Source organism: Aquarana catesbeiana, linkage group LG08, assembly GCF_042186555.1.
Source record: "Aquarana catesbeiana isolate 2022-GZ linkage group LG08, ASM4218655v1, whole genome shotgun sequence".
NCBI lineage: Eukaryota > Metazoa > Chordata > Amphibia > Anura > Ranidae > Aquarana > Aquarana catesbeiana.
The window spans coordinates 283911953-283934541 of NC_133331.1; the positions used below are offsets into that span (position 1 = coordinate 283911953).

Consider the following 22589-nt stretch of genomic DNA (forward strand, 5'->3'; position numbering starts at 1 on the left):
AACCTTTTTTGTGCCGTGACCCCTTGATAAAATTTCCCAAGTTGTGGGGACCCCTAACAGTAAAATTATTTTCATAGCGTGGGTTGTCAGCACCCAAGGCAAGACAAGTAATTTGCGCCCCTAACCCATGAAAATTTAGCGCTCCCTGAGTCCCTTCCACTCGTACAGTATTAGAAACCCTTATGGTACATTTTAGGATATACCACTCTTTGTTCTCCTTTTATCTCTCTCTATCCTAATTCTTTGTTCCTCCACCTCTTTTCCTCTCCCTTCCATGTATTCTCTATTTTTTATTCCTCCTCTTACTCTGGTGGCGGGGTGGGGGGAATGGGATAAGTGGCAGTGCTGGTGGGGGGAATGGCATCAGTGGCAGTGCTGGGGGAAGTTCTGATCAGCCAACTTAAGTGCTCTTGATCAAGGTCATCTTCTGATCTGATTACTGTAGCGGGGACTTTTAATGGCAGCCATAATCACAGGTAGTGTTACTCACAGTGTCTCCGACTTCACTGTGTCTCCGACTTTGCGGTGTCTTGTAGCAGTGACACCTATACCAAAATCAGGAAATAGGGTCTCCTCCAGCCCCTCCCACTTCACATTCCTCACCAGTCAGCTGACCTCTAGTCTCTGCCCCCCAGCCATGCCCTGAACTGAATGGGATGCTGCGAAGAGGCTAAGTGGACGGCCACGGGTTCCAAGAACAGACCACCTGGGCGGCTGCGAAAAGGCTGGGAGAGCAGTGCGGACTTCAGGAACAGCCCAGGATTCGGTGACCCCTGGCAAATCGTCCCGACCCCCAGATTGAGAACCACTGGTCTAGGCCTAGGTGGAGATATTTTCCATACCTCCCAACTTTCTGAGATGGCAATGAGGGACACCTATTAGCAAAAGTACGGTTAGGATATGTCATATATGGTAATGCTGGACGCAGCATTCTAACTACACACCGTAAAAATGTTTGGGATCCACTAATTTATTCAGTCTTTGTACCTGTGCTTCACGGTCAGGGGGACATGAAGTGTGAGCATGTGCAGAGCAGGAGGTCAAATGACTGATGATGATCACATGACTGATGATGATCACATGACTGATCATAGATAGTATATAAGGATTGATGAACCATCCGTGTAGCCAATCCCATTTGAAGAAGTCTTTTCGACGAAACATGTCTTGGGCATGGTTACACGGCATTCCATCGCGCTGACATTAGATGCCGCTGTCTGAGGAGGACTACACTGATCGGATGGCTGGGCCTTAGAAGGTTGGGTGAGAGATACACCAGTTTACACTTCAGGTCCGCTGTGACCGCAGTGCACCGTTGGATCCACGGTGCACCGTTGGATCACTGATCCTGTTGCTTGCTGTGCTTGCTGTGGATTTTTTTTAAAGGCTTTTATGTTTCAGTTTAAAAGTGAGTGTAACCATTGAAGTGTGTTTGAAGTGATTTTAATAAATCTGTCAAAATGGTATCACGCTATGTGGAGCACTTTATTCATTTTTTCACATATGGAGCTGGCTTGATTGGATTCAGGGTTCATCACATGCAACCCAGGTGTGGTTCAATTGCTGTTTTGCCGAACACGAGAGTGGGAGGCTATACAATCTGGTGAGTGCGCTCTTCAGAGGGAGTGGTGTCACTATCACGGTGGTGTGGTGGAAGAGTAGAAGATTTTTCACACAAGAAGATTGAAAAACAACTGTTGAACTTATTCATTCATTTCTTGTAATTTATTATTTATAGTGACACTTTTCACTGGGTGTTAAAGAAATTTATTTTCATGATAAAAATAATATTTTTCATGACACTATTATTATTTTTTATGTATAAGTAGAGGGTCATAGGCATTATGCTGCTCTGACTCATTATTTTACACAATTTATATTAGCGCCGCTATCTCTATCTGTACACGTGTGAGAGGTATAGTTTTGGGATTCTGATCAGTAAAAGTATGGTATGAAGGCATAAGACACACCCCCTTAATGGTGAATTGTACAAAAAAAATGATTGGTTAAAACCACAAGTGCTTTTTTACTACTATTCCTTTAGATTTTAAATGAAGATTTGGAATTTACAAATGCAGCAATTTAGAAATTAGATGAAAGGTTTAGCACTGGGAAACACTTTTTTTATAGATAAGTAGTGCATTTTATATACAACTATATAAATCGGACCAAAATGAAGGACAAATGAAGAAGAAAGAGGGACAGAGGGACTTTGTTCCAAATCAGGGACAGTCCCCCCAAATCAGGGACAGTTGGGAGCCATGCTTTTCTAATTATATTGAGTGGGGAAAAAAAGACGATTAAAAATAGACGATTAAAGGTGGAATGCAGAAAGAGAAAAGCATGATCATACAGACATGGGAAGTCAGAAACACAATGTGGTACCACAAACAAGGAGGAAATTATGTCAGTTGCAGGAAAGAAGTGTTATTTAGAAAGGAAGTGAGGTAATATACAGACAGGAAGTGATGTTAGGTTTTAAAAAGGAAGTTCCAGGTGAGAGGTCAGACATTGCTAGAACTGCAATAAGATATTATTTTATATGTACACCAAGAAAAAATTGCATTTATAATTTAGCCTGCAAAGCTTTGCACTCGTAACAGATTGCAGGTGCAATTTCAGGCTCCTGCAGACACCTACTGCTGCTTTCTGCCTGTTGTACCGCCATAAAAGCTTACTGTAAAAAGAGCTTGAGCTAGGGTCCTTTCACACGGGAGGGATCCGTGATGATCCGCCCCGTGAACATCCGCTTGCTCAGCGGGGATCCCTCCGCCGATCCCCGCTGAGCAGGAAGATGACAGGTGTGCAGCGACGGACCTGTCAGAGCGCCACTCTCCCCTACGGGGGATCGGCTGATGACGGACCGTAGAGTCCGTCGTCACCCGATCCGATAACGGATGGAAAAGTAGGTTTTTCCTCCGTTACACTTTTTCGGATCGGAGCGGGTCGGATGTCAGCGGACATGTCACCGCTGACATCCGACGCTTCATAGAGGTCTATGGAGGGTCCGTTCAGGTCCGCCTAAAAAACTGACAGGCGGACCTGAACGGACCGTTCGTGTGAAAGAGGCCTAAGTGTCAATGAAATAAGGAGGTGCTCGGCAGCAGCTTCACAGTTTACAGCTGCGCTAATTTTGAAATGTGACAAGGGAACCTTCACACTCTCTCACAGGAAGGGGAAGCTTGGAGCATGCTACATGTTACACCCTAAACACAGGTTTGATATGTAACATGCTCCAAAGGTGCATTAAGCCTTTAAGATTAATCTTTACTTGTCTGTGAATTATAATGATCAGCGAGGCCACTATAATATCTGTCTACAGAGATCAGAGTCTTTTATGGATCACATGAAGTCATCAATGAGGATGGAGGAGGACCCAAGTCACATGACTAAGAGGATATTGAACCTTACCCTGGAGATCATCTACCTGCTGACCGGAGAGGTGAGGAGGATTCTGGGAGATCACATGACATCACTCTTATCTCTATTAATAAAACACAGACCTGACCGGAGAGGTGAGGAGGATTCTGGGAGGTCACATGACATCACTCCTATCTATTAAAAAAACACAGACCTGACTAGAGAGGTGAGGAGGATTCTGGGAGGTCACATGACACGATTGTTGCTCTTTCAATGCAGAGTTTTCCTCCGGTGAAGTCTGGTGACCATCTAACCATCACAGTGCCTTCACTGCATTTGCTGAAACCCAAGAGAAACAACGACAAGAAGATTGTGGAAGTTGCCAACAAGATCACTGAGCTGCTGACAGGAGAGGTGAGCGGTGCCGGGAATTCTGGGACATTATCCAGTAACAGATAAGGGATGTATCTGGTTGTTGACTGTATCCTTGTGTATGTCAGGTTCCTATAAGGTGTCAGGATGTCACTGTCTATTTCTCCATGGAGGAGTGGGAGTATTTAGAAGGACACAAGGATCTCTACAAGGAAGTCATGATGGAGAATCAGCCGCCCCTCACATCACCGGGTAAGAAGATACTTTATTGTAAAGGAGAGAGCAGTATGGAAGGTCCACCTAGATCCCCCATCTGATAAACACACAAAAACAATGTATTCAGTCAGTGTGTGTGTTTCCTACAGATGGATCCAGTAATGGGAACCCACCAGAGAGATGTCCCCGTCCTCTGTATTCCTGGGATTCCACACAGGAGGGTCACACCATCCCTCACCCTCATCAGGTAAATGGAACACAGGAGTGATTCTGAACTTTGTGATATGACATTCTTCTATGTACTCTCATATTTTATCTAAAATGTTGCCTCTACTCCCCCTTCCCATTTCCAGTTTCCCCTTGGGGCACCTTTCACTTTTATTGTTTTTTTTTAAATATCAATATTCACACTCATCTTTGGTGGGGTTTTTGGCCTAGTCATGTGACATCATGGGTCCTTTTCCTTCTTGTGTTCCTCTTAATGATGGGCACGTGTTGAATGACATGGTTGTGTTCTTAGATCCTGTGAGTTCAGGCTGGCATGATGATGAGCGTTCAGGGGTTGTGTCACTGCTCCCCTGGGCTCACAGGAAATTGCCAGGGGACCTAATTTTTCTCTGCTGCAGGTCAGTGACACCTACCGGTCTTAACGATAGAATAATGAATGCAGAGCTGCATATTCATTTGTCTTTTTTATCTGCCTTGAATACAGCTTTAATAGATGTTTTGTATTATTTTGGGGTTTAGGGTGAAGAACGGATTCATATTAAAGCTGTGGTTAAAGAGGAAGAAGTAGAGATGTATGTAGGGGGTAATCAGCCGTCCACGGAGGAGGTTGGTATGATTATAAGAACTGAACGGGATGAAACTTCTCTACCTATAAACACAGGTAAGTCATGCTATGGAAGAATTCATCAATATAACGTCTTGTTCCCAACAAATGAGGAGGACATACTGTACACCATATGAAAGGTCCATCTCCATTCCTCAATATAATGTCATGTTCTCAACAAATGAAGTGGAGATACTGTACACCATATGAAAGGTCCATCTCCATTCCTCAATATAATGTCATGTTCCCAACAAATGAGGAGGAGATACTGTACACCATATGAAAGGTCCATCTCCATTCCTCAATATAATGTCATGTTCCCAACAAATGAGGAGGAGATACTGTACACCATATGAAAGGTCCATCTCCATTCCTCAATATAATGTCATGTTCCCAATAAATAAGGAGATACTGTACACCATATGAAAGGTCCATCTCCATTCCTCAATATAACGTCATGTTTCCACAAAATGATGTTGGTAAAGATGCACAAAACAGTTTTACCCAGTGTACCTTAGTTGTTTTGTATCCTAAATCTGATATGTTTTAATATTTTGTATTGTAATTATACCCTTTTCCATATAAGAACTATGCAACTGTGACTGCTAGACCAAAATACATGACTCTTTTTTACATTAATTTAAAAATTTCTTTCCAACAGATGGATGTGATGTCAGGAATTCCTCGGAGAGACATCTTCTATTATCTGCTGATTGTAAGTCAGAAGATAATGTCATCACACAGGATCCTCCAGGACGAAATCCAAATACACAAAATATACATCACAGACCTTCCTGTTCGGAGACATCAATGGATCCCTCTGATCAGGGGGAATCTTCTCATCAATCACATACTATGAATGTAAATATCCATGTAAGATCTCACACTGCAGATCGATCAATGGATCCTTCTAATCCCATGGAATCTTCCTTACCCCATGAAGGAGATCACCGAGGTGACAATCTATTCTCATGTTTAGAGTGTGGGAAATCTTTCACTGAAAACAAAAACCTTCTCAAACACCAGAGTATTCACACAAGTGAGCATCTTTATTCATGCTCAGAGTGCGGGAGATGTTTCACTGACAAAGGACGGCTTCTTGTACACCAGAGAATTCACACAGGTGAGCGTCCTTTTTCATGTACGGAGTGTGGGAAATGTTTTACTCAAAAAGGAGACCTTGTTAAACACCAGAGAATTCACACGGGTGAGCGTCCTTATTTATGTTCAGAGTGCGGAAAAGCCTTTACTAATAAAGATAAGCTTGTTAGACACCAGAGAATTCACACAGGTGAGCGTCCCTATTCATGTTCAGAGTGCGGAAAATCCTTCACTAAGAAAGATCACCTTGCTGGACACCTGAGAATTCACACTGGTGAGCGTCCTTATTCATGTACGGAGTGTGGGAAATGTTTTACTCAAAAAGGAGAACTTGTTCAACACCTGAGAATTCACACTGGTGAGCGTCCTTATTCATGTACGGAGTGCGGGAAATGTTTTCATCAAAAAGGAGAACTTGTTAAACACCAGAGGATTCACACAGGTGAGCGTCCTTATTCATGTACGGAGTGCGGGAAATGTTTTACTCAAAAAGGAGACCTTGTTAAACATCAGAGGATTCACACGGGTGAGCACCCTTATTCATGTTCAGACTGCGGGAAATCCTTCACTAATAGAATTAACCTTGTTAGACACCAGAGAATTCACACAGGGTAAGCGTCCTCATACATGTACGGAGTGCGAGAAATGCTTTTCTCAGAAAGGAGACTTTATTAGACACCAGAGAACTCACACTGGTGATCGTCGTTGATGATATACAGAGTGCGGAAAATCTTTCACTGAGCAAAAGCTACTTCTTACACACCAGAGACATTGTGGATTTAATGTTGAATTAGGCATTCATACGTCTGGTGTGCTTTAAAACTACCGTCATATATGTTTAGTATGAATATATGTTTAGTATGAATAAAACAAGATTGGATTTTAGTGGATTTTTTTTTCTGTAGTATAATGGCATTTTGTGCTCCTATATCTTGGTCAGTAATGGTCGATAAGTCAGGGTTTGGTCTTTGACTGGTATACATTAACAATACTGACAATACATGGTGCAAAAAAAAAAAATAGTTGTGACATTACTTGTGACAATTGTATTAACACATGGGCAAAAATCAAGCAATGGCAGCAATACTTAAGCAATGAAATGCGGGAGCTACAAATCAGTATATTCTGACAGCCCCACCTGACGTTATTGACTAAATATTATATTACCCACGTATGGTCAATAACATGACACAGGATGCTCGCTGGCTTGTTTACAATTTGAAAAAAGCCAGTAGACCAGCAGGATCCTTGGTTGCTAGGATGCTTTCAGCTGCCTGCGCCCTAGCAACCAAAGATGCTTGAGGGCCACGCACCAGGGAGCTGCCATTTAGTGGCTGTACTAAAACTGCCCTCAAATAAGTGACTTCTTGCTGCATCAGCTGCAAGAGGTTTGGACAGCCGAACATGGCCAAATCGGGCCATTTACTTCAACCAGTCCACAAACAAACTGGAATCTCATTCTAAGTCCTAATTAAGATATCAAAGAATCAGTATCACTTGTAGCTCTAATACTTATGTGCTAGTCTTAAAGATGGCTAGGCACTGGTCCCAATTTGAAACAAGGCAGTAGACTAGACAGCAGGAGCCTTGGTTGCTAGGATGCTGTCAGCTGCCTGTGCCCTAGCAACCAAAGATGCTTGCGGCCCACACAGCAGGGAATTGTCATTCAGTGGCAGTAATAATACCACCACTAAATAAATGACTTCCTGCTGCAAGTGGTTTGGAGGAGTGAACATGGCCAAAATCTGGTCATTTACTTCAACCCGTCCACAAACAAACTGTAATCTCATTCCGAGCCCTAATCAAGATATCAAAGAATAAGAATCACGTGTAGCTCTGAAGCTTATGTGCTAGTCTTAAAGATGGCTAGGTACCGGTCCCAATCTGAAACAAGCCAGTAGACAGCAGGAGCCTTGGTTGCTAGGATGCTTTCAGCTGCCTGCTCCCTAGCAAGAAAAGATGCTTGCGGCCCAGACACCAGAGAGTTGTCAATTAGTGGCAGTAGTACCACTGCCACCAAATTAATGACTTCCTGCTGCAGCTGCTCCAAGAGATTTGGACAGGCAAACATGGCCAAATCTGGCCATTTACTTCAACCGCTCCACAAACTGGAATCTCATCCGGCGCACTAATCAATATCAGTATCGTGTGTAGCTCTGGTGCTTATGTGTTGGTCCACACAATGGCCAGGTACCGTTCCCAAAAGAGCTTATCTTCCCTCCATTAAACACCATCGATATAAAGTGGAGCAGTACACTGATGATATTAGAGAAAGTCTTACATTTAGCCAAGCTGGCTCCACCTCAGTACAGTCACATATAGAGCCCCTGTCTACTTACAATGTATAGAGAATACCATGAGGGGATTGGTTTTCTCTCAGCAGCATTGTAGATACACATTATTGGAGGTTTCGCTACTGAGTGGAAGACAGGAAGTGATGTCAAATGCAGACAGGAAGTTCTAAGTTGTGAGGAAGTAGAGAGGAGACATTGCTGGAACTGGCAGCAGAAGAGGTAATGAGATATAATTTTATATCTACACCCAGTAACCCCCCCCCCCCCGGTCATGTCCATCCTCTTCCTCCATAGTTAATGTGATGTCTTTTATCTCCAGCAGACATTACATATACATATAGAGGGATATAAAAATGTGACTCTGATATTGTTTTACCTTTACCACATTTCCTGTGACAGAAAACAGAACGCATTCCACCGTCACTTCTGTCACCAATGTAAAACAAAATGGAGAATTCAAGAATAGGAGAGCCTGACACCTCACAGCCATCACCTCAAGAATTCCAGCTTCACGCCTCCCCCACTGCCATTGGCTGCACTGCCTCCACACCAACCAATCACAGGACGGGATCACAGTCACTGGACAGAATCTACTCTACATAGAGACTCTCCTCAGAACTCACCACTGAGATTGATGGGTGTGAAGGGAGTGCAGCCAATCACAAGGAGGGATCACAGTCACCGAGTGTTTATGCTTGCGTCTATCTAGCAACAGTTACTTTTCAGTAAAAGTAATGAAAACTGAGACCTCTGCAGTGTGTAAATGTGCTTTTACTAAACAAAAATCATGTAAATACAATACTATTACAATACTAGGAATACAGTACAAGGCTGACAGATATCTATAGCGAGATGCCTAGCAAATAAGCAGAAACTATGGTCTGTAAAAAGTAGAAATATGCTTAAAAGTTACCTAACTTCGGTTACTGTGTGTTCGTGATCTCCTTTGACAACGAGGACTCAATTGGCAGTTGCTTTGGAAATCTGGTATCTTTCTTCTTGGCTGGTTACAAACCTTCTAACTGCTATGGTGTTAATCCATGTTGAAGTCCCTCGTGTTTAAGGCATGATAAGTCCTTTTATATGTCAGGTTATTTACTATAACAACCGACTAACCGACATTTCTGTAGCTTTCAGTTTGAAAGACACTCTCTTACCTGTTTACTGTAGCTATAAAGACAATAGACTGTAGCTATAGAGACAATAGACTGTCAACTGAATACAATTGTATCTACATTCCCATTGTACCCAACAGCATTTGTTTGAGAAGTTCTGTGTCTGTGAAACCAGAACGCTGAATAAAAAATCATATTTTATATCAAACGCAACACACTGGGCAGATTCTGCTCTCCACAAACACTCACCTCAGATCTCTCCACTGAGATTGTCTGCACTTCCTTCACAGGAACCAATTAGAGGTCAGGATCACAGTCACCACAAATACTCACCTCAAAGTTCACCACAGTCACACACTATTATTATTATTATATATTTTTATAGCTCTGACATATACCACAGTGCTGTACAGAGAATACTGAGCCAGTCACATCAGGTTCTGTGGCCGTTTTATCTTTTACTATAATGCCAGCGATCACCGACCTTTAGTGGGACTGCGAAATTGCAGCGGACATTCCGACACTGGCACTTTTTGGGGACCAGTGACACTAATATAGGGATCAGTGCTAAAATTATACACTGTCACTGTACTAATGACACTGGTTGGGAAAAAAATCTGGGGCGATCAAAGGGTTAACTGTGTATAGCCTGTTTTTTTTTTTCTACACTGTGGGAGGTGCTTTTACTAGGGGAAGAGATGGAATTTATTCCTTACTTTGCAGAGACACAAATTCCATCTCTTCCATCCTGTCAGAACAGGGATCTGCTTTGTTTACATAGACAGATTGCCGTTCTGGCTCTCTGCCTAATGAACGGCGGGTGCCGGAGGACATTAGGTACCCTGCACCCAATGAACGGCTTCCGCTGTGTGTAATCGCAGCAGAAGCAAGACGTCAGCGACCCCTACCTGGAAGTGTCGGATCATGTATGTGATCCGGTGCACAGATGCCGCCCTGTAGCAGTAAAACTGCTATAGGATGAACCTGAAGCGGTTAATATAGTAAGATCACCATACTGGTCACATTGGAGTGGGTTAAAATGTTGTCAAGGACGAATTCTATCACCAATTTGCTGGAAGCATATACTTTATAGACTGAATATTTTACATTTTGGACTTTTATTGTGCACTTTATTTGGATATTGGACAGAATATATTCATTTATATTTGTTAATTCTATATGTTTATTTAGGTACTTTGGTTTATATATTTATGCACACCATTATACAGGTTTGGGAGCGCTACACTATTAGGGTTGCCACCTGTCCGGGATTTGAATCATGTGCTCGGGTTTTAGGCGGACTGAAACCTGGACACATTATTCAGAGCAGGCTGTGGCTCTAGATTATCAACAAATGTTCACTTTATGATTTGTGGAAACACAAATAGGTGTATTAGCAGAAGCTTACCACCTTTTTAACCCTAATGCCGTGTACACACGACCGGACTTTTCGACCGAACTGGTCCAACGGAACGAATCCGTCGGACAATTCGATCGTGTCTGGGCTTCATCGGACCTTTTCTGTCGAAAAATCTGTCGGACTTTAGAAATAGAACATGTTTCAAATATTTCCAACGGACTCGAGTCCGATCGAAAAATCCGTTCGTCTGTATGCTAGTCCGATGGACAAAAAAGGACGCAAGGGCAGCTATTGGCTACTGGCTATGAACTTCCCTATTCTAGTCCGGTCGTACGTCATCACATTCGAAACGATCGGACTTTGGTGTGATCGTGTGTAGGCAAGTCCGTTTCGTTGGAACTCCATCGGAACTCCGTTGAAAAGTCCTTCGGAGTTCAGTCCGACGAAAAGTCTGGTCGTGTGTACACGGCATAAGTCTGACTTATCAGGCTTCATATCTATAAAGGTGAATTTAGTTTGTTTTACACTTCACACATCAATGAGTATATATTTAATTTGTTTTCAGTTTTTTGGTTGTTAATTACATTCTTTAAAGTAGCGCAGGTGTCATATACTGGAAGTAGCCATCAGAAGATGGGTCCACTGTAGTCATAAAATTATGGACATGGTCAGCAACTATTTAAACAATGCTCAATTGGTACTAAGGGGCCCAAAGTGTACCAGGAAAATATTCCCCACACCATTACACCCCCACCAGCAGCCTGATCCGTTGATACAAGGCAGGATGGATCCATGCTTTCATTTTGTTTATGCCAAATTCTGACCCTACCATCTGAATGTTGCAGCTGAAATCGAGTCTCATCAGACCAGGCAATGTTTTTCCAATCTTCTATTGTCCAATTTTGGTGAGCCTGTGTGAATTGTAGCCTCAGTTTCCTGCTCTTAGCTGACAGGAGTCGCACCCGGTGTGGTCTTCTGCTGTTGTAGCCCATCTGCTTCAAGGTTCAATGTGTTGTGCGTTCAGAGATGGTATTCTGCATACTTTGGTTGTGTAGCGAGTGGTTAATTGAGTTACTGTTGCCTTTCTATCATCTCAAACCAGGGTGCCCATTCTCCTTTAAAATCAACAAGGCATTTTCCTCCACACAACTGCCGCTCACTGGATACTTTATCTTTTTTGGACCATTCTCTGTAATTCCTTGAGATGGTTGTGCTTGAAAATCCCAGTAGATCAGCAGTTTTTGAAATAGTCAGACCAGCCTGTCTGGCACCAACAACCATGCCACGTTTAAAGTCACTTAAATCCCCTTTCTTCCCCATTCTGATGCTCGCCTTGAACTTTAGCAAGTAGTCTTCACCACATCTAGATGCCTAAATGCATTGAGTTGCTGCCATGTCATTGGTTGATTAGCAATTTGTGTTACCAAGCAATCGAACAGGTGCACCTAATAAAGTGGCCGGTGAGTGTATATTACTTTTATTCAAGTAAGGGCACCCAAGGGAGAAGACCTGCGGCCTAAAGTGGGAGCATTTAGGTTACAGGACACCGAATACCAGGTGCGGTATAATAGACTTTGAGCCTACTTGTGTTTACACAACACGTGTATGCCGTATTCCTTATACTCACAAAATTACAGTAGAATAAATAAGAGTCTTACAGACACATAAACACACAATGCAAGGGAGTAAAAAAAAAATCCATCATGAATGCTGCTGCCAGACTCATCCACCTTACCAACCATTCAATGTCTGCTACTCCTCTCTACCAATCCCTCCATCGGCTTCCACTCACCCAACAAATTAAAAATATTAACAACTTACAAAGCCATCCACAACTCTGCCCCCAGCTACATCACTAAGCTAGTCTCAAAATACAAACCTACTCGTTCTCTTCATTCTTCCTAAGACCTCCTGCTCTCTAGCTCCCTCATCACCTCCTCCCATGCTCTTCACCAGGACTTTTCCCGAGCCTCTCCTTTCCTATGTAACTCCCTACCTCAATCTGTCTGACTATCCCCTACTCTGTTTGCTTTTAGAGGATCCCTGAAAACCCTCCTCTTCAGAGAAGCTTTTTCTACCCCCACCTAACAACTGTACTTTTATTTTCTCCATCAGCCCATCCCCCACAATTATTACCTTTTGTATCACTTGACCCTCCCTCTTAGATTGTAAGCTCTAACGAGCAGGGCCGTCTGATTCCTCCTGTATTGAATTGTATTGTTAATGTACTGCCTGACCTCATGTTGTACAGCACTGTGCAAACTGTTGGCGCTATATAAATCCTGTATAATAATTTTACAGAAAAACACGGCAAGTAAGGAATTAACATACTTAATTTTTCTGCGCTTTTACCTGCAATTTTTAAAGCGGGGTTCCACCCAAATTTTGAACAATATCTGTATGTATTCTCTTCCTTGCCTAGATGCTGACATGGCGTTTAAAAAAATTTAAATCGCCGTAATTACCTTTATTTTTCTATTCTTCTTTGCACTTCCTGGTTCTCCTCCCGTGGGAGTAGGCGTGTTTCTAGCCTCTCCCAGACTCCTGGGAGCTAATCTCAGGCTTCCCAGGATGCCACTGAGCATGTGCGGGAACGAGCGGTGAATGCTGGAAGCACAGCATTCACCGCATCCAGGAAATAAATGCTTGTGGGCTTCAAATGCCCACAATGAAGATGGAAACCGCCTGCAGTGAATAATATAAGTTATTCTTTCCGACGAAATCTGATACAGGCGGTCATATTACACACAATATGTGAGTATGTAATGCTGAGAAGAAAAGTTTGTGAATGAACTCAAAAAAAAAAAAAACGATAGATAGGTGGACCCCCGCTTTAAGGATGGTTGTAGGATCTGGTGGTTCTTATTTTTTTAACAGTGTTATCTTATAATAATCACATAATGAAAATAGACGGGACTCCCCCCCTTTCATGACAATACTGTCAAGATGGAGATCTTTTCTAATTATATCCAGTGGAATAAAAAGACGATTCACGGTGGAATGTAGAGAAAGAAAAGCATAACCATACAGACACATGAAATCAGAAACAGGAAGTGCTACCGCAAATAAGGAGGAAGTGATGTCAGTTGCAGGAAGAAAGTGACATTTAGACAGGAAGTGAGGTAATGTAAAAACAGGAAGTGATGTCAGGTTTTGAAAAGGAAGTTCCAGGTGAAAGGTGAGTTGGGAGGAAGAAGAGAGGAGACATTGTTGGAACTGGCAGCAGAGGAGGTATAAAGATATTATTTTTGCTTCTCGGCCTTTTGGCTAAGATCAAGTGTAGTATCTGTTCTTATCAGTTTCCAGAGGAGGCGCTGTGTCACTCTCGTTGGGGAGGGCCAGCAAATCCAATGGTGTCATAGTACCTGGAAAGGCGATACTCAGCAGTAAGGATGAGCTCCGGCGTGTTCGCATGGCGCACGTGCCGAGCCCGCCAGGAAGTCGGCACGGCGCAGCGCTAATCACAGGCAGGGAGACATTTCCCGATCTCTGCAGCCGCACATCGGGAAATGTCTCACTGCTTGTGATTAGTGCTGCGCCGTGCCGACTTCCTGGCGGGCTCGGCACGTGCGCCATGCGAACACGCCGGAGCTCATCCCTACTCAGCAGGGACTATGCCGAGTTGCCCGAAAGTATACTGGGGACCGGCCAATGGTTGAGTCTGAGCCGTCTGGAAGGGTGCTCCTGGTAGGGATGGGTGCTGCATTTTGGTCTGGCTGAAGGGTCGGGTCCCTGGCCTTCTGGCCTGGATTGTGGTAGCTCTAGCTGCGGACAGTTATTTGGGTAGGAGAACGCTTACTCCCCTTTTGTACGGAAGGGGGGAGTGGCTAGTATCCATTTACCCGAATGTGAAACTGGAAGGGGTGATGGGAGTGCGGTGGAGCCTACGGGGCAGGGACTCTCACCAAGCTTCCTGAACCTCATGCCTTTTCTGTCTGCGGTGGGGGCTGCTGTGGGCCAGGGTAGGTCTTGAAAGCCTATGGAGTAGTGCCCCTGGAGTGGCAGTCCAGGGGTGCCTTAAGATCACTGTGTGTGGCAGACACTTTGATTTTGGGCACCACGGTCACTGCACCATAACACAGCTTTTTTTGCACCTGCCTCTTGGGCCGGGCCTTTTGGCTAGGACCAGAGGAATTTTTTATTCCTGGCCGGAGGGCCTGGTCATTGTGTTACACAATGGCCACTTCTTTTCACTCTCCTCTCCACTATCCCTTCCCCCACTTTTTATTTATTTTGATTGAAACCTGTGTAGTCTGTCACGTCTTGTTTTTGTCACGTTTGTCCCACAGTGTGATGAGTAAGGATGCGGGTCCTCGGGCCAGCCCTGAAAGTCTTGGGAAGGGGTGGACATGGCCTTTTGGCTTAGTTCGCTCTCTCTCATGGGGTCTCCCTTCGGGGGAGCCTCACCTAGTACTTGGGTGGGTCCTGTTTCGGCAGGCCCTCCAGAGAACGGGGTCTGTCTGGTTTCGGCCTGAGAGACCATAGTAAGTACCTTTGTCCCCGCAGGAGCCTAACGCCCCGGGGGATCAGGGAATTGGCACGTCTTGTGTACCCGTTGCACTTTTTTGTGAGCACTCTTTATGTGTGTGCACATTTTTTATGCACCGGGTGAAGTTTTTGGGTGTGTTTTGCACGCCATAGGCTTTCAATAAAAAGAAAAAATCTGTTCTTATCAGTTTCCAGAGGAGGCACTGTGATACTCTCAAAAGAGGAGAGCCAGCAAATCCAATGGTGTTATAGTGCCTGGAAAGGCGGTTTCAGCAGAGACTATGCCAAGCTGCCCGACAGATACTGGGGGCTTTCCGATAGTTGAGTCTGAGCCGTCCGGAAGGGTGCTTCTGGTGAGAATGGGTGCTGCATCTGGGTCTGAACAGAGGGTCAGGTCCCTGGCCTTCTGGCCTAGAATGCGGTAGCTCTAGCTACGGACAGTTTTTCGGGAGAGATCACTTACTCCTCCTTTGGGAGGGGGGAGTGGTTAGTATTTCCTGAATGTAATTAGGAAGGAGTGATGGGAGCGACGGTGGAGCCTAATGGTAAAGGGCTCTCACCAAGCTCCCTGAACTTCATGCCTTTCTGCTTGGAGTGGGGGCTGCTGTGGTCTGGGTCGCTGGTCAGGTTTGGTCCTGAAAGCCTATGGAGTATGTGCCCCTGGAGTGGCAGTCCAGGGGTGCCAAAAAATCACTGTGAGTAAGGGTCACTTTGATTTGAGGCACCACGGTCACTGCACCATATGACACGCTTTTTAGCACCTGCCTCTTGGGCCGAGCCTTTTGGCTAGGACCAGAGGAATTTTTTATTCCTGGCTGGGAGGCCTGGTCATTGTTTCACCTTTTCACTCTCCTCTCCACTAAAGTGGTTGTATAGTGTTTTTTTAACTTTTACCTACAGGTAAGCCTATAATAAGGCTTACTTGTAGGTAAAAAAAAATCTCCTAAACCTTTACGGTTTAGGAAATATTACCCTTGCTATGCGCCGCTGACTGCAGCGGCGCATGCGCACAGGGGACTCTCGGCTGAAGGCCCGGCAACTGCCGGACCTTGCCGGGTAAGAAATCTCCCGCGCGCATGCGCGGGAGTGATGACATCGCGGCTCCAGCCACTCACAGCGCTGGAACCGCAGTACCCGGAAGACACGCCGAGGCAACATGTCAGCTCCCTCGGCGTGGACCAGGTAAGATACCGACGCCTCGTTCTAAGGTAAGTATTTCATAATGAGCTTGTATGCAGTGCATACTAGCTCATTATGCCTTTTGCTTTACAGGGGCAAAAAAAAAATTCAGCGGGTATACAACCGCTTTATTCCCTCCCAACTTTATTTTATTTATTGCCTATGTTTGTCACTTTTTGTATTTTTGTGTTGTACACGGTTTGTTGCACTGTGTGATGGGTAGGGTTGCAGGTCCTCGGGCCTGCCCTGAAAGTCTTGGGAATGGGTGGACATGGCATTTTGGCTTTTTTTTTTTTTTTTTTTGCTCTCTCTCAGGGGAGCCCCACCTAGTACTTGGGTGGGTCTGTTTCGGCCAGATGGACCAAGTGTAACTACCCTTGTCCCCGTCTGGAGCCTAACGCCCAGGGAATTCGGGGCAAGGTCCTCTGATTTTAGAGGGCTTGTGTACCCGTTGCACTTTTTTGTGTTTCACTCTTTATGTTTGTGCACATTTTTTGGCACCGGGTGAAGTTTTTGGGCCATAGGGTTTCAAAAAATAAATAAAGATATTATTTTATATATACAACCAGAATAAAAGTGAATTTATTATTTAGCTTGCAAAGCTTTGCACCCACGATCAGCAGATCGCAGGTGCAATTTCAGGCACTTACTGCTGCTTTCTGCCTGTACCGCCATATGGGCATTCTTTAAAAAGAGCTTAAGTGTCAATGAACTGAGAAGGTACTCATCAGCACCCTTACAGCTTATTCAGAACTACAAGCCATCTGCCATAGTGGAAGACGGGGCTTGTAGTTTTCTCATTCACAGATTGTTGTGAATGAATAACATGGCTGTGGGAGCTGTTACCTGCACAGTCACGCCAATTTCGAAATGAGACAGTGGGTGTGGGGAGAGGACCCTCCACTCGCTTTAACAGAAAAGGGAAGCTTTAAGCATGCTACATATTACACCCTAAACACAGGTTTAACGTGTAACATGCTCCAAAGGTGTACTTAGCCTTTAAAATTAAACTTTACTTGTCTGTGAGTTATAATGATTAGCGAGGCCACGATCATTTCTGTCTACAGAGATCAGAGTCTCGTATTGATCACATGATGTCATCAATGAGGTTGGAAGAGTACCCGAGTCACATGACTGAGAGGATATTGAACCTCACCCTGGAGATCATCTACCTGCTGACTGGAGAGGTGAGGGGGATTCTGAGAGGTCACATGACATCACTCTTATCTCTATTAATAATGCCAGACCTGACCAGAGAGGTGAGGAGGATTCTGGGAGGTTACATGACATTAATGTTGCTCTTTCAATGCAATGCAGAGTTTTCCTCCTGTGAAGTCTGGTGACCATCTAACCATCACAGTGCCTTCATCGCATTTGCTGAAACTCAAGAAAAACAGTAAAAAGAAGATTGTAGAAGTCACCAACAAGATCATTGTTCTACTGACAGGAGAGGTGAGTGGTGCCGGGAATTTTGTGTCATTATCCAGTAACAGACAAGGGATGTATCTGGATGGTGACTGTATCCTTGTGTATGTCAGGTTCCTATAAGGTGTCAGGATGTCACTGTCTATTTCTCCATGGAGGAGTGGGAGTATTTAGAAGGACAGAAGGATCTCTACAAGGACGTCATGATGGAGAATCAGCCGCCCCTCACATCACCGGGTAAGAGGAGACTTTATTGTAAAGGAGAGAGCAGTACGGAGGCTCCACCTAGATGCCCCATCATCTGATAAACACATAGAAACAATGTATTCAGTCAGTGTGTGTGTTTCCTACAGATGGACCCAGTAATGGGAACCCACCAGAGAGATGTCCCCGTCCTCTGTATTCCCGGGATTCCACACAGGAAGGTCACATCATCCCTCACCATCATCAGGTAGGTGGACTCTGTGTATAGAACACAGAAGTGATTCTGAACTTTGTGAGATTACATTTTTCTATGTATTCTCTTGTTTTACAATTTACTTCTACATCTAAAATGTTGCCTCTACTCCCCCCTCCCATTTCCAGTTCCCCCTTGGAGCACCTTTCACTTTTCACTTTTATTGTTTTTTTAAATATCAATATTCACACTTTTCAGTGGGGTTTTTGGGCCTAGTCATGTAACATCATGGGTCCTTTTTTTTTTGTGTTCCTCCTAATGACATGGTTCTGCTCTTAGATCCTGTGAGTCCAGGCTGGCATGATGACGAGCCTTCAGGGGTTGTGTCATTGCTCCTCTGGGCTCACAGGAAATCTGATTTTTTTCACAGGAGACCTGATTTTTCGAAGCTGTAGGTCAGTGACACCTACTGGTCTTAAGGAAGGATTAATGAATGCAAAGCTGCATATTCATTTGTCTCTTTTATCTGTCTTGAATTCAGCTTTAATAGATGTTCTCTATTATTTTGGGGTTTAGGGTGAAGAACAGATTAATATAAAAGTTGAGGTTAAAGAGGAAGAAGTGGAGACGTATGTGGGGGGTGATCAGCTGTCCATGGAGGAGGTTGGGATGATTATAAAGAGTGAACAGGATGAAAGTTCTCCACCTATCAACACAGGTAAGTGACGCTATGGAAGAAATAATTTACAGTTTCATTTGACTTTTAAATGTAGCATATGTGGTTTAGGCAAAACCTTGAGATAATTATAATTCTTTGCATCCTTTGATAAGATGAAACTGAATTATAAATGGTAGACCAGCAAAGTTGGGACAACCTACCTATTGCTAAATGCTGTGGCCTGCATTTTGCCATCCATTCATAAAAATGTGTGCCCTGGTATTGAGTTCTCTTTGCCTAATGCAGCAGAGAGGACACCATGACTAAAGTGGAGCTGGGCAAGTGACTATGACAAATCTCCATTTTTTTTCTTCTTAAGAGCAACTCTATTTATTTTTATTCCTTTGTTTCCTTTTGGTAGTGAAGAGGCTTTGCACAGGGAAGTTTGCTGTGTTTCATCAGCTAGGGTTGCAGAAATGGGGTCCTCAGCTGCTCTCTATTTTCTGCCTACCCTTTAGTCAGTAATGCTCACTTTTACTTTGCTGGCAACCAATTTTCAGAACCCTGGCAACTCAGATGAAGGGAAAATCATCCCATCTTTGTTCCTAGATATAACATCATGTTCCCAGCAAAAGAGGTATACAATATAAAAGGACCATTGCTGTTCCTCAATAGAATGTCATGTTCCCAACAAATGAGGAGGAGATACTGTACACCATATGAAAGGTCCATCTCCATTCCTCAATATAACGTCATGTTCCCAACAAATGAGGTGGAGATACTGTACACCATATGAAAGGTCCATCTCCATTCCTCAATATAATGTCATGTTCCCAACAAATGAGGAGGAGATACTGTACACCATATGAAAGGTCCATCTCCATTCCTCAATATAATGTCATGTTCTCACAATGATGTAGCTAAAGATGCACAAAACAATTTTACCCAGTGTACCATAGTTGTTTTGTATCCTTGATCTGATATGTTTTCATATTTTGGTGTTGTAATTGTGCCCTTTTTCATGTAAGAACTATGCAACTGTTGACTGTTAGACCAAAATACATAAATCTTTTTTACATTTATTTAAAAATCTATTTCCATCAGATGGATGTGATGTCAGGAATTCCTCGGAGAGACATCTTCTATTATCTGCTGATTGTAAGTCAGAAGATAATGTCATCACACAGGATCCTCCAGGAGGAAATCCAAATACACAAAATATACATCACAGACCTTCCTGTCCGGAGACATCAATGGATCCCTCTGATCAGGGGGAATCTTCTCATCAATCACATACTATGAATGTAAATATCCATGTAAGATCTCACACTGCAGATAGATCAACAGATCCTTCTAATCCCGAGGAATCTTCCTCACCCCATGAAGGAGCTCACCGAGGTGAGGATCTATTCTCATGTTTAGAGTGCGGGAGATGTTTCACTGACAAAGGACGGCTTCCTGTACACCAGAGAATTCACACAGGTGAGCGTCCTTTTTCATGTACGGAGTGTGGGAAATGTTTTACTCAAAAAGGAGACCTTGTTAAACACCAGAGAATTCACACGGGTGAGCGTCCTTATTTATGTTCAGACTGCGGAAAAGCCTTTACTAATAAAGATCAGCTTGTTAGACACCAGAGAATTCACACAGGTGAGCGTCCCTATTCATGTTCAGAGTGCGGAAAATCCTTCACTAAGAAAGATCACCTTGCTGGACACCTGAGAATTCACACTGGTGAGCGTCCTTATTCATGTACCGAGTGTGGTAAATGTTTTACTAAAAAAGGAGAACTTGTTCAACACCTGAGAATTCACACTGGTGAGCGTCCTTATTCATGTACGGAGTGCGGGAAATGTTTTACTAAAAAAGGAGAACTTGTTGAACACCAGAGAATTCACACAGGTGAGCGTCCCTATTCATGTTCAGAGTGCGGAAAATCCTTCACTAGGAAATATCACCTTGTTGGACACCTGAGAATTCACACTGGTGAGCGTCCTTATTCATGTACCGAGTGTGGGAAATGTTTTACTAAAAAAGGAGAACTTGTTCAACACCTGAGGAGAATTCACACTGGTGAGCGTCCTTATTCATGTACGGAGTGCGGGAAATGTTTTACTCAAAAAGGAGAACTTGTTCAACACCTGAGAATTCACACTGGTGAGCGTCCTCATTCATGTACGGAGTGCGGGAAATGTTTTACTCAAAAAGGAGAACTTGTTAAACACCAGAGGATTCACACAGGTGAGCGTCCTTATTCATGTACAAAGTGCGGGAAATGTTTTACTCAAAAAGGAGACCTTGTTAAACACCAGAGGATTCACACGGGTGAGCGTCCTTATTCATGTACAAAGTGCGGGAAATGTTTTGCTCAAAAAGGAGACCTTGTTAAACACCAGAGGATTCACACGGGTGAGCACCCTTATTCATGTTCAGACTGCGGGAAATCCTTCACTAATAGAATTAACCTTGTTAGACACCAGAGAATTCACACAGGGTAAGCGTCCTCATACATGTACGGAGTGCGAGAAATGCTTTTCTCAGAAAGGAGACTTTATTAGACACCAGAGAACTCACACTGGTGATCGTCGTTGATGATATACAGAGTGCGGAAAATCTTTCACTGAGCAAAAGCTACTTCTTACACACCAGAGACATTGTGGCTTCAATGTTGAATTAGGCATTCATACGTCTGGTGTGCTTTAAAACTACCGTCATATATGTTTAGTATGAATATATGTTTAGTATGAATAAAACAAGATTGGATTTTAGTGGATTTTCTTTTCTGTAGTATAATGGCATTTTGTGCTCCTATATCTTGGTCAGTAATGGTCGATAAGTCAGGGTTTGGTCTTTGACTGGTATACATTAACAATACTGACAATACATGGTGCAAAAAAAAAAAAAAACAATAGTTGTGACATTACTTGTGACAATTGTATTAACACATGGGCAAAAATCAAGCAATGGCAGCAATACTTAAGCAATGAAATGCGGGAGCTACAAATCAGTATATTCTGACAGCCCCACCTGACGTTATTGACTAAATATTGTATTACCCACGTATGGTCAAAAACATCCCTCGGGATGCTCGCTGGCTTGTTTACAATTTGAAAAAAGCCAGTAGACAAGCAGGATCCTTGGTTGCTAGGATGCTTTCAACTGCCTGCGCCCTAGCAACCAAAGATGCTTTAGGGCCACGCACCAGGGAGCTGCCATTTAGTGGCTTTAGTAAAACTGCCCTCAAATAAGTGACTTCTGGTTGCATCAGCTGCAAGAGGTTTGGACAGACAAACATGGCCAAATCGGGCCATTTACTTCAACCAGTCCACAAACAAATTGGAATCTCATTCTAAGTCCTAATCAAGATATCAAAGAATCAGTATCACGTGTAGCTCTAATACTTATGTCCTAGTCTTAAAGATGGCTAGGCACTGGTCCAAATTTGAAACAAGGCAGTAGACAGCAGGAGCCTTGGTTGCTAGGATGCTGTCAGCTGCCTGTGCCCTAGCAACCAAAGATGCTTGCGGCCCACACAGCAGAGAATTGTCATTCAGTGGAAGTAGTAATACCACCACTAAATAAATGACTTCCTGCTGCAAGTGGTTTGGAGAAGTGAACATGGCCAAAATCTGGTCATTTACTTCAACCCGTCCACAAACAAACTGGAATCTCATTCCAAGCCCTAATCAAGATATCAAAGAATCAGAATCACATGTAGCTCTGAAGCTTATGTGCTAGTCTTAAAGATGGCTAGGTACCGGTCCCAATTTGAAACAAGCCAGTAGACAGCAG

At 43.6% G+C, this 22589-nt stretch overlaps 2 pseudogenes; both read left to right on the plus strand.

Moving 5' to 3' along the window:
* Positions 1-22589, plus strand: part of LOC141106760 (uncharacterized) — a 66391-nt pseudogene that overhangs the window by 13495 nt on the left and 30307 nt on the right.
* Positions 13898-14002, plus strand: LOC141106938 (U2 spliceosomal RNA; annotated as a pseudogene).